Source organism: Falco naumanni, chromosome 3, assembly GCF_017639655.2.
Source record: "Falco naumanni isolate bFalNau1 chromosome 3, bFalNau1.pat, whole genome shotgun sequence".
Lineage (NCBI taxonomy): Eukaryota > Metazoa > Chordata > Aves > Falconiformes > Falconidae > Falco > Falco naumanni.
The window spans coordinates 18,019,291-18,032,606 of record NC_054056.1 but is presented as its reverse complement, the minus strand read 5'-3'; positions in this window follow the sequence as shown (position 1 = coordinate 18,032,606).

The window sequence follows — 13,316 nt, the reverse complement described above, 5'->3', positions numbered from 1 at the left end:
TTTCTGAAATCCTTTTCGGGTAGCGTTTTATTTTGCCTCACAGCTCCAAGCAAGGTGCCAGGTATTTTTAGCACCGTTACTGCCTCACTTATGTTTGCTTCTCGATTGCTTGGTTTGTTGCTGGCACCTATGAGTACTGATTTTGTGCATTAACGCAGCAAAGACGCTTCAGCAAGAAGCTACTAGCCACGTAAGAGTTATTTTTTGGCACAAGGGTCAGCAGATTAAAAAGTTGATGGTAGCTCACACAGGCTTTTGTACTGAGGTGACTCAAGGCATTTAGTGACTGTAGTGACTGCTGATTTTTCTCTCCGTTGTCGGTGGATTTGTCTTCCCTGTACTTCAAGGGCAGTTGACTAAAGGGTAATTTCTAACTTTGTGGTGTTCAGCTATTTCATGGAAGATTTTCACGTGTTCTTCCTCTTTTAAATCCACTCTCAAGCACACGGGGTGGTGTGACTTTGGGGCTTTTAAATATCAGCTCTCAGGCCTGTGTTCTGACACTTGATATAGGGTCCTGCTCCAAAGGATGCGTTTCTGATTATAGTGTGGGAGCTTTATTCCTGAGCAGCCCACTTTCTGTTCCTGTGTTATTCAGCTCTTATTTGTACGGTTTCTGCATACTTTGTATACCTCAGCTGATTTATCAGCGCAACAGCCCCCCGATACAGAGAAATATATTCATCCCGTTTTACTGCTAAAGGTTTTAATGGTGTTTTTTTGAGGAGCAGGGGTTTTACACTGAGTGTGCTAACTAGGATCACACAGAGCACAATTCTGGAGGCAGGTAGGTGGGATCAGTATCCGTATGGAAAGGTGATGGCACAGGTAATACACACTCTCCTGAGTAACAAACAGCTGCAGCTGAGCCAGGTGCCTGGATGCATGTGAGGATGCCATACACTAAGGATATTTACGAGCTACAGGAAGAGATTTAGGTATAGAATTGCGATGTTATTTCTGAGTGCCTTCAAAATTAGGATCCATAACCCTCTGGTAAGTTACAAGCTCCTATAATTTGCAACCAAGGAATGTCCAGGTGCAGAGGGCAAGAAGGTCCAGCTGCAGAAGGGTTAAACTGGCGGGAAGCAGGGATGCCAAAGGGGTGACGTTTCCCCAGGGGATGAGATTAGAAGCAGACTGGTTTTGCAGCTATCCTGGGATGCAGGGATGCTCACAGGGTGGTTGCTGGTTCCAGTGCATATAAGGAGTCAGCTCCTCCCCCATTAGCGCAGATTCCTGTTAATCTCACTTAATGGCAGTAATTACTGCCACTTAATGGCAATAGGGCTCTGCCCTGTGGCGTTGTTTTTAATATATCTGTCTGAACACGTCTTCAATTTACCTCAAGGGGTACGATAAAAAAATCCCCAACATTTCTAAGTATTCGGGAAAAGAGTGATATGAACAATAGCAAGGTTATCTGTCAAAGCCTGAGTGTCTTGAACCTTGAGTTTTGAAGAAGTTGTTTACCTAACAAGTGGCAACAGACAGAAGTTTGTTAGGTGCTTCCAGCACTTTTAGCTTTTCTTATGGAAGAAAGAATCTTCTCTCTTTTTATATTCTCGAACTCTTTTGTAATAACTCTAATATCCCTTACTATTCCTCTGTTCACTTTTACTACGTTATAAATTATGAACTGTCATATATATAAATGATAAACGGTCCATTGCATTGTTAGACTAGAATCCTCTCTTTTACCCTAAGCACCAGAGTACCTGATGCTTGTTGCTAAAAAGTATAAATAGCAAGTAAACACAATAAGAATATTACATCAGAAAATATATTTTACTCCTTGAAGTTAGCAATTCTAATCTAGGCTGAAGTATACATTTTTTTGAGTAGCAGAGTAGCCATTATAAATGTTTTACAGTTGGGGTGTGTGTGTATTATTAGGAACAAACAGTATTCTAGCATTTGCCAATGAATAATTTGCATTATTATAGAAATAGAAAGCAGATTGAATTTTCTGCAGGGATTAATGTAGTAGTGCAAGTTACTGAAGCTACCGCCATAAAAGAACATTTTTAAATTAAACTAAAATATTTTCAGGTGTATTTTTAGCTTGTTTGATTCCTGGGTATCACAAACATTACTCCATTTCAAATTTGCAATCTTATTTTAATTATATAGCCATACTTGCTCAAATACTTGGAGGCTTTTATTGTGACTACTGTATGTAAGCACATCAATTTTTAATGTTGTGAAAAGGTACTGAGTTATATTTCTATGGTTAACTAACATGAGATGTAAAGACAAGGAAGGGGCAGATATACAGAGCTTGAGAACAAATAAAAACCAGTTGCATCTGGTGATTGTTTTGGCTCGTTGGGCTTTCTGAAGGCAAAGCAGGTCAGTGCAAGGTGCAGAAGATAGCTTCTGCGTCGCGCCTTAGCTGAAAGTATTTTTTAAAGTGCAGTGGTATTTGCTTTAGGGTTTCTCAGGACTAGCTGCTCTAAGGAGCTGACTTGGACAACTGTGGCTTTAACTTGTCTGAAAGATGAACAGGTTAATAATTAAAAAGAATGCAATGCAGTACAGGCTATCTGTGTGTAAAGGTAAGGTCCCGGGCACTTTAGCACTAATTCCCGTCATCTTCTTGAAATATGCAGATCAGGGTGCAGGCCAGAGGGGGAGGGTTGGGGATGCAGGAGCGGGTCAGTGGGACTGTGCAAAGTGGTGCAGAGTGGACGGAGGAAGGAGCTGGGGAAGGGGTGGCAAGCAAAGGAGGGAGAGAGATGGAGGGGTGCACAAGGGACCAGCCACAGGTAAGGAAGGGCAGTCAGCACCCTCCTTGAACAAGCCCTGCCCCTGATCACTGCAGCGTGTCCTGTCTTCTATCTTCTTATTACATCTCTTTTTACCCATCTCAAGGCCTTTTCTTAACTCTCTCACTGCATAATCTCACTTTCTGTCCTATGTGCATGTGTGCTGCGAGGACTGGGTGCCAGCTGCTGGTGCAATCTGTGCGTGAGAGGGAAAAGTGGTGCCAGGTACTGGGGCCAGACCAGGGGTGTGACCACCCCTGGGCTATGGTGTCAGCTACTGGAGTGAGTGGGGTCCCAGTGCAGCTACTGGAGCTGGTGGCGGGGTCCCAGTACAACTACTGGAACAAATGGGAGTCTTTACTCTCCAGCCATTGTGACAAGAATGGTCTGTGTTCCTAAAACCAGCAACAAATTGTGCTGCTTAGGGGATGGTGCTTATTAGAGGCCCAGTAAGAACCAGTTTCCCGCTGTGCCTCCAAAAAAATGGGTGCCTCAGTGGCAGGCACCATCTTCCCCTCACCCCTCCCAGCCTCATGGGGAAACACTGCAGTTTGCCCTAATCTGTTCTTATGGGGGGGCACATGGTGGGTGGGAAGGGGATCTCCTTTACGGGAAGGGCCCAGTCTCCCCTAGCCAGCCTGGTCATCACCATGGTGCAGCCAGAGAGGATCCAGGCATCCAGCTGCTGGCAGAGGAGAGCGGACACAGACACGGACACATGCAGGGACACGCAGTAGCTTTGCTGAGGGGGTTTATTGGTCATTAGAGAGAAATGGACCAGGGCTCCCAGGGGGTCAGGTGGGGTCATCCAGGGATGATCATCTCCTCATGCCGCAGGAGGGGGACAGGACAAGGGTGTCACCACCAGTCACAGTCCTGAAAGACAAAGCCAAAAGGAGACTCCCAGTATCTGCTGGGACAGCAGAGGGGCCTTATCCCCATCACCTCGCCCGGCAGAGACCTGGGGAAGGGAACTGGAGCCCTCAATACACCCAGGACAGGGCTCGGCTCTCCTCAGAGAGAGATGACATGCAAAACCCCTTACCCCGGGATGCCCCCAAATCTCCCAGAAGCCTGCCCAGCCCTCGTGGTGATCCTTGGGCTCTGCAAGGCGCCAGAGCCCCTGCCTGGCCTGCACGGTGACCCCCTGGGTCCACAGAGCCCCGCTGAGCACAAGGAAAGGCATGGGGGCAGCTCTGCCCAGCTCACCCTGGGACATGGATCATGGGACGGTCCCCCGTTCCCCTCTCCCATACCCAAGGTCTGCCCACCCCACAGGGCTCAGGAATCCCCTGGGGCCCAGGATGCCTTGTGGGGCAGGAGACACCATGGTGCTGCTCACCTAGACATGAACCATAGCCATCCGTTTCACACGCAAATACTCTAACAGCTTGTCAGCCAAAGCAGGCTGGGGAGAAAGAGAGGGTTAGGGACATGCTTGGGTGCACTGGGATGCACTGGGGCACACTGGGATGCCATGGAGTGTCATGGCCATGTAAGGGAGGGACCAGGGCCAGCAGAACTCATGGTACCCACCTCAGCCGTCTTCAGTTCATCCCATTTGACTAAACTCTCCTGTAGAGAGACCATGAGACCTCACTGGTCACTGAGGTGTCCCCCACCCCAGCCAGGGATGGGAGAACCAAAGGGCTCTCCAGTTCCCCAGACTGGCTGCCCTCCAGTTCCACCCCACTACTTACATCCGAAAAAAGGCTTTCATCGACTTTCGACAATGCCTAGGGGAGAATAGAAAACGGGTGGTCGGTACTGGAGCTTGGTCAGGCTGTGCATGGGGCACACGTGTCCCCAGTACCCCCAGGCCCATAACTTCCTGTGGGTCTGAGTGGGAAAATCCCTTCTGCTCCCCCACCCAGATGCATTTCTCCAGGTTCCTCTGGGATACCTGCTCATCCAGGGCCGGGGTGGGGACTGACCTAAGGGCAGGGTGGGGAATTTGGGACCTCCAAACAGGAGGGGTAGGCAGCTGGGGAGGACCCAAAGACACTGCACTGGGGTGAACTAGCAGACCCCAGGGGACTGGGCTGGGGGTGTTGAAGGGACAGGACTGCGTGGGATGCAACTAAGGGGTGAAAGAGTTCAAGTGGAGGGGCTACGGGGACGTCAAGCACAGCGGATGGAGGGGGCAGAAGGAAGAGGACTGCAGAGGACCAATAGCCACATGTTTCTCATGCACAAACTGCATCAACTTGTCAGTCAATTCAATCTGGGGAGAAATAGAATGTAAGGAAGGTGCCTCCAGGGCAAATTGCGTACCTGGGCTTGTGTGGTGGTGCATGGAAAGCAGTGGGGGTCCTGGGGAAGGGACCCTGGGTGTGGCTGTGCACTGGGTCATCCTCGGTTGTACTGGGTTACTAATGGGATGGATGCAAATGCAGTGAGGGCTCTGGGGAAGGGGGCCTCCCTGGGAAAATACTGGGTGACAGGGCTGTTCTCTGGGGTTGCACTCGGTGCACGGGGGTATACTGGGGCACACTGAGGTGACATGGAGTGTCATTGCCATGGAAAGCAGGGACTGGGGCCAGCAGAACTCATGGTACCCACCTCAGCCCTCTTCACTCGCAGGTGTCCTGCTAAGACTGCCTGTACAGAAAGCATGAGACCTCACTGGTTAATGGTACTGGTCCCCAGTACCAACAAGGAATGGGAGGACAAAACTGCCCTCCCATTCTCCAGACAAGATGACTCAAATCCACCCCACTACTTACACCCAGGGAAGAGCTTCCACTAGCTTCAAGTGCCTAGGGAAGAAAAAGAAAGAGGTGGTGAGTACTGGACCTTGGTGTTAAATTATCAGACCACAGGGGACTGGGCTGGGGGTGCTGAAGGGACAGGACTGCGTGGGATGCAACTAAGGGGTGAAAGAGTTCAAGTGGAGGGGCTACGGGGACGTCAAGCACAGCGGATGGAGGGGGCAGAAGGAAGAGGACTGCAGAGGACCAAACCAAGGGGACTGGGAGTGAGTTTGCGGGGGTGGGTTCAGGCAAGGGAATTTGGTGACACTACCACAGTGGACAGGATGAACAGCAAAGGACTGAGGGGAACGATGTGAAAGAAAGGTGTTGTGAAGGATCGGAGGGAAGCCATTTGGGGACTGCAGGTAGGACAGAGGGGAGATGCCAGGCAGGAGATGTCTGAGGGACCAAAAGGATGGGATGGGGAGGCCCAAAAGGGAGGGATGTGGGGGCACCAGGGAAAGAAACAGGTGCAGGCCGCCCCAGGGAGCAGACAGGTCTGACCACCCAGTGAGGATCCTGGGCAATAGGCACCAGAAGCTTAACTGCAGGAGGAAGGGCAGGAAGAGATGGAACTGTGGCAGGGAGAAAGCTTCATTGCCCAGGGATGGAGGTGCAGGGGAGGCCGGAGGCACTTGGGAAGGGGAAAGGCCAAGTCAGGGCGTTTCACGCTCACCACCGCAATGTCATTCCACAGGAGAGCTGACGTCCAGCAGTCAAGACCCATCCCAAGCCTGGACACCCCCGCCTCCCCCTCCCCGTGTCCCTGGGGACTCACCTGAGCATCTTCTGGGGCGCAGAGCAGGATGGCGCACAGCAGGGCCACGCTGACAACTGCGACCTTCATCTTCTTTTGTGGTGCAGCGAGCACTGAGTGAAGCTGCAGGAGGTGAGGGACACATTTATCCGTCCCAGCCCTCCTCCTTGCCCACCCCCAAAAGCCCCCAGGGCAAGGCCAAGCTTGGCACAGAGCCAGCCCTGGAAACAAGCCCAGCCTGGGCACACGCTCACCCCTCCTCCAGCACGGGCCCAGCCACCTTCCCCGGCACCAGTCCAGCTTCCTGCATGGGGCAGCTGCACCTGGAAGGGTCCGGGCATCACGAGGCGGCGAGGGGGGTGCACAGAGTGCCCCTGGCAGCCAGACACCCTATGGTAATGACCCCCTGCTCCGACATGGAACCACCCTCCAACAGCCCCCCGGAGCCAGATCCCCCCACCTCCCAGTGCCCCCCTCATCTCCCAGCAATGCTATCTGCCAGGGCCACCCACCTCCTGGAGCAGGCTGTCCCACCACAGCTCTCCCAGAGTCGATGGCGGCCTCAGACCAGGAGTCTCCAAGCAAAATTGTCTCTGCCCCCTCTCCAGCCCCGTGGGGCAACCGGAGGTGGGACTGACACCTCTGCTTGGGGCACCATGGACCCAGGGTTAGGGGGCACTGGGAGCTGGGAAGGCAACGAGGGGCACGGGCAATGGGGGCAGCTGGCTGCCTGGGATCTTCAGTGGCTGGAGGCAGTGGGGAGCACTGGGGAACACCGGGCACCGGGAGACAAGGTCTGGGCTTGGGGACCCTGCGGAGGTGGGCGCCGTGCCCAGCTCCAGCCCAGCCCGCTGCCCTTGCACTGCTGGCCCCACCGCGGTCACGGCCACAGCCACGGCCCCCGGGAGCAGAGACCAGAGGGGAATCTCACCTGCCCTGGCCCTCACCTTGCTACTGCCTAGGGCTACCACCATGCCCGCCCAGGTGACCTATGTGTCCCCCCCCTGCAGAGATGCCCCCGCATGGTGGCTCCCAGCGATCCCAGCGCCAGCCAGGCTCTGGCTCCAGCCCGGGCTGTGGCCGGGACGTGGCTGCGGTTCACACAAGGCCCTTGTCCCCACAGAGTGTCCCTTCAGCACCCTCAGACTTGGCTCCGGTCAGCACTGCCCTGAGCAGGATGCAGCTGCGCAGAGAGACACGATGAAGCAGACGCGTGTCCCCAGCAGCTGCTCAGAGCTCCCTGCGGGGACTGAGCTCCTTGGGCAGAGTGCGCAGGTTTGGCCCTGTGGCATCTCGGCTAAGCCATGTTTGCCCAGGGCTGAAGGCACAAGGAGCCCGTTCAAGCAGGATTGGTGCTTGGCTCCATGGCCTGGTCAAGGCTGAGGGCAAAGCCGCCTGGATGCCCGGGATCAGTGGCAGCGGGCAGAGCCCACGCAGAAGGGCAGTGTTGGGGGTCGGGGCAGGAGTAGGTCCCGGGGGTCCCGCACCCACGGGGACAGGCTGGGGGCCGCAGGCTGGGGCATTCCCAGGAGAGCAGCCCGACGGCCGGGCTGCCGCTCTCCTGTGGGGAAGCCCACTGGCAGGGGAGCCCGCAGCAGTGGGGCTCAGAGCAGCCTGGGCAATGGAGCTGCCTCCCCAGGGGCACGGCGTGTGTGTCCCCTGCCCCCCTGCCTGCCCTGCAGCTGCCCCTCCCTTTCCAGTGTTGGTGACCTTCAGATCACCCCTGGCCCACACAGCACCACCCTGGGGCTGCTGGGCACCATCCTTTGGCCAGGGTGCGCGGGAGCGCTCTGGGATCCTACACCACAGCTTCAGCTGGCCGCTCAGGGAGGGAGAGACGCCAGTGAATCTGCTGGCCTGGCTTGCACAAGCCAAGCAAGGCCTTTTCCAGCAATCCGGCACTGGTGCGCCCGTTCTTCCCACTCATTGCACTCACACCATTGGCCCTCACTGCTCACTTCAAGAACGCAAGTGGCCCAAACAACAGCGGGAACAGCTGGTACCTCCGTGAGCAGGGACACGCTCGCCATCAAGATGGGCATGTTGGGATCAACAGGCTCTGCAGCCCCTCTTTCCTCTCCCACACAGCCGTCAGAGGAGAGAGACAACAGCACAATATTTAATTACCTCTGCATAACGAGAGGACCAGCACCTTTGCTGGTGCTGTGAGCTGGCACTGGGAGGACATAGGGCCACCAAGGTCTGGCTCAGGAGATACGGCACGTATTCACTTCTCTCTACAGGCACCTGACAGAAGCAGCCACGTGTAACAGCCAGCAAAGCCACCAGCCGCACTGAGCAGCAGCGGCATCAAATGCGTGAAGTCCCGGTGTCGCTGGGTTTGTTCCCATGAAAATACAGGCTCCTGTCAGGGCTTTAATGAAAGCCTGTCCGGTTTTATCTGCGTGACAAGAGATAAATAAAAATCCACTGATAAGCGGCTCACAAGAACTCGAAATGGCTCGGATTCTTCACTGACGTTATATATTTCTCAAGGATTAGACGTGCTTATATCTTTACGGGACGCTGCCTATAGAAAAGAGACCTGTTGTGGGTCAGCTGTGAAACGACCGAGGGCAATCCACCTGAGTATTTGCTTTGGAAGCTGCCCCAAGAGCAGGCGGTCACCTGGAAGATTTTCATCCTGACTGTTCCTGCTTTGTGCGCTGCTCACCAATAGTGAGTACACGGGGCTGGATTATCTCTCCAGCGTTTAAATACGCTGTGAGGACACTTCCATCCTGAAGCTGTTTTGAAAAGAATCAATGACTTGGACGCGCTGCCATAACCGAGGAACATTGACGTAGGAGAGGTCAAGGCTGCCTTGGCGATCAATGCACATCAAGGGGTGGCATTTGGTAGACCCTTAACATAAAGGTGCTGTTCAGGGAGATCCCATCTGCTGGTTTTGTGGTCTCCAAACAGACGTGCCCATGTTTTTGGAACAGGGGCATATTTCCACCTTTTTTGGTTTGACAAAGAGATGGGCAAGAAACTTTAAAGGCAGGTCTACAGTGTAGCTCATCCTACTTGTGCTGTCCCCTTGCAACCTCTCTGAGCAGGGCAGACAGCCCTTCTGGAAGTTTCTCCCTCATCCCTGCGGTCTCCTCCATGAGGCTGTGGAATATTTACCACATTGGTTTTCCAAATACAGTTTTAGCCTGGTCGTTCTCCTCTGGCATTGACCTGCCGTGAGGTATCCTGTTGTTTTACAGAGGGAAATGGATGAAAAAGAAAAATGCCTTGAGTCCCTGAAGCACACAGATAGAGGCACGCATGACGGAGATAATACGCAGGAATAGCACAGGAAAGACGGAAGAGGGACAGACAGCAGTGATGAGGCACAGGGCTCAGCCAGCCAAGTGCACTGCCCAGCCCCATGTTATCCTAGAATCGTGGAATCGCTTGGGTTGGAAGGGACCTTTAAAGGTCACCCAGCCCAACCTGCCTGCCGTGAGCAGGGACATCTTCAACTAGATCAGGGTGCTCAGAGCCCTGTCCAACCTGACCTTGAAGGTTTCCAGTGCCAGGGCATCTACCACCTCGCTAGGCAACCTATGCCAGTGTTTTCTTGCCTGTGTCATGAAAAAATCCGTCCTTGGATCTGGTCTGAAACTACCCTCTTTTAGCTTAAAACCATTCCACCTTGTCCTATTGCAACAGGCCCTACTAAAGAGTTTGTCCCCATCTTTCTTCCAAGCCCCCTTCAAGTATTGAAAGGCTGAAAAAAGATCCTTCCTGAGCCTTCTCTTCTCCAGAACGAAACCCCCACCTCTCCCAGCCTTCCCTCACAGGAGAGGTGTTCCGTTCCTTGGATCATTCCCTTTCTTGTACTGAGGACTCCAGAGCTGGACATACTACTCCAGGTGGGGTCTCACCAGAGTGGAGTAGAGGGTGAGAATCACCTCCCTTGACCTGCTGGCCACACTTCTTTTGATGCAGCCAAGGATGTTGCTGGCTCACGTCCAGCTTTTTATCCAACAGTACCCCCAAGTCCTTCTCTGCTGGGCTGCTCTCAATTCCTTCACCCCCTCCCTCCAGCCTGTACTGATATCACCACAAGCTGCCCCCATGCCTTTCCTTGTGCTCAGCGGGGCTCTGTGGACCCAGGGGGTCACCGTGCAGGCCAGGCAGGGGCTCTGGCGCCTTGCAGAGCCCAAGGATCACCACGAGGGCTGGGCAGGCTTCTGGGAGATTTGGGGGCATCCCGGGGTAAGGGGTTTTGCATGTCATCTCTCTCTGAGGAGAGCCGAGCCCTGTCCTGGGTGTATTGAGGGCTCCAGTTCCCTTCCCCAGGTCTCTGCCGGGCGAGGTGATGGGGATAAGGCCCCTCTGCTGTCCCAGCAGATACTGGGAGTCTCCTTTTGGCTTTGTCTTTCAGGACTGTGACTGGTGGTGACACCCTTGTCCTGTCCCCCTCCTGCGGCATGAGGAGATGATCATCCCTGGATGACCCCACCTGACCCCCTGGGAGCCCTGGTCCATTTCTCTCTAATGACCAATAAACCCCCTCAGCAAAGCTACTGCGTGTCCCTGCATGTGTCCGTGTCTGTGTCCATGTCCCCTCTCGTCTTCTGTTACAGATATGTCTGGGCATTACCACTGATTTTTACTTTAGGAATTTTTTCCTCACCCCACTGCGTGTGATGAACTTAAGGGTCTTTTCCAACCTAAGTGATTCTATGAATCTGTGATTTCATGTCTTCAGCAGGGTCAACTGTAGGGGGATATTTCCCAGGGGTCTGGGGGGGACCTGAGAGTGCTCAGGGCAGCAGAACGCAAGCGCTGATGGGCACCACCATCCTGTGTCCTTCCCTGGGCTGTGGGGTCGGGGCAGCAGCTGTCGAATGGGAAACCGACAGACAAAGGGGAAGCCAGAAATAAATATGTATCAAGACACAGACCTGAGAGATCAAACACAGCCACAATGGCAAGAAAGAAACTTCATGGCTCAGATGGGCCATTGAGAAACCATGGGCACCATTTCCAGGAAGATCAGCCTGAACTCTCCAAGATTGTGAACTGGGGGGACCCTGTACTGGGAAGGATGTGGGAATCGGCGGAGCTGTGCAAACCCCTAAGGGACATGCAGGGGAAGGGGGGGCAAGGAGGCATAAAGATTAAGGTCGACAGAAAAGGGTACAAAAGGTGCTGGTCCCATGTGAAATAAATGGTGATATCAATACAGGCTGGAGGGAGGGGGTGAAGGAATTGAGAGCAGCCCAGCAGAGAAGGACTTGGGGGTACTGTTGGATAAAAAGCTGGACGTGAGCCAGCAACATCCTTGGCTGCATCAAAAGAAGTGTGGCCAGCAGGTCAAGGGAGGTGATTCTCACCCTCTACTCCACTCTGGTGAGACCCCACCTGGAGTAGTATGTCCAGCTCTGGAGTCCTCAGTACAAGAAAGGGAATGATCCAAGGAACGGAACACCTCTCCTGTGAGGGAAGGCTGGGAGAGGTGGGGGTTTCGTTCTGGAGAAGAGAAGGCTCAGGAAGGATCTTTTTTCAGCCTTTCAATACTTGAAGGGGGCTTGGAAGAAAGATGGGGACAAACTCTTTAGTAGGGCCTGTTGCAATAGGACAAGGTGGAATGGTTTTAAGCTAAAAGAGGGTAGTTTCAGACCAGATCCAAGGACGGATTTTTTCATGACACAGGCAAGAAAACACTGGCATAGGTTGCCTAGCGAGGTGGTAGATGCCCTGGCACTGGAAACCTTCAAGGTCAGGTTGGACAGGGCTCTGAGCACCCTGATCTAGTTGAAGATGTCCCTGCTCACGGCAGGCAGGTTGGGCTGGGTGACCTTTAAAGGTCCCTTCCAACCCAAGCGATTTCACGATTCTAGGATAACATGGGGCTGGGCAGTGCACTTGGCTGGCTGAGCCCTGTGCCTCATCACTGCTGTCTGTCCCTCTTCCGTCTTTCCTGTGCTATTCCTGCGTATTATCTCCGTCATGCGTGCCTCTATCTGTGTGCTTCAGGGACTCAAGGCATTTTTCTTTTTCATCCATTTCCCTCTGTAAAACAACAGGATACCTCACGGCAGGTCAATGCCAGAGGAGAACGACCAGGCTAAAACTGTATTTGGAAAACCAATGTGGTAAATATTCCACAGCCTCATGGAGGAGACCGCAGGGATGAGGGAGAAACTTCCAGAAGGGCTGTCTGCCCTGCTCAGAGAGGTTGCAAGGGGACAGCACAAGTAGGATGAGCTACACTGTAGACCTGCCTTTAAAGTTTCTTGCCCATCTCTTTGTCAAACCAAAAAAGGTGGAAATATGCCCCTGTTCCAAAAACATGGGCACGTCTGTTTGGAGACCACAAAACCAGCAGATGGGATCTCCCTGAACAGCACCTTTATGTTAAGGGTCTACCAAATGCCACCCCTTGATGTGCATTGATCGCCAAGGCAGCCTTGACCTCTCCTACGTCAATGTTCCTCGGTTATGGCAGCGCGTCCAAGTCATTGATTCTTTTCAAAACAGCTTCAGGATGGAAGTGTCCTCACAGCGTATTTAAACGCTGGAGAGATAATCCAGCCCCATGTACTCACTATTGGTGAGCAGCGCACAAAGCAGGAACAGTCAGGATGAAAATCTTCCAGGTGACCGCCCGCTCTTGGGGCAGCTTCCAAAGCAAATACTCAGGTGGATTGCCCTCGGTCGTTTCACAGCTGACCCACAACAGGTCTCTTTTCTATAGGCAGCGTCCCGTAAAGATATAAGCACGTCTAATCCTTGAGAAATATATAACGTCAGTGAAGAATCCGAGCCATTTCGAGTTCTTGTGAGCCGCTTATCAGTGGATTTTTATTTATCTCTTGTCACGCAGATAAAACCGGACAGGCTTTCATTAAAGCCCTGACAGGAGCCTGTATTTTCATGGGAACAAACCCAGCGACACCGGGACTTCACGCATTTGATGCCGCTGCTGCTCAGTGCGGCTGGTGGCTTTGCTGGCTGTTACACGTGGCTGCTTCTGTCGGGTGCCTGTAGAGAGAAGTGAATACGTGCCGTATCTCCTGAGCCAGACCTTGGTGG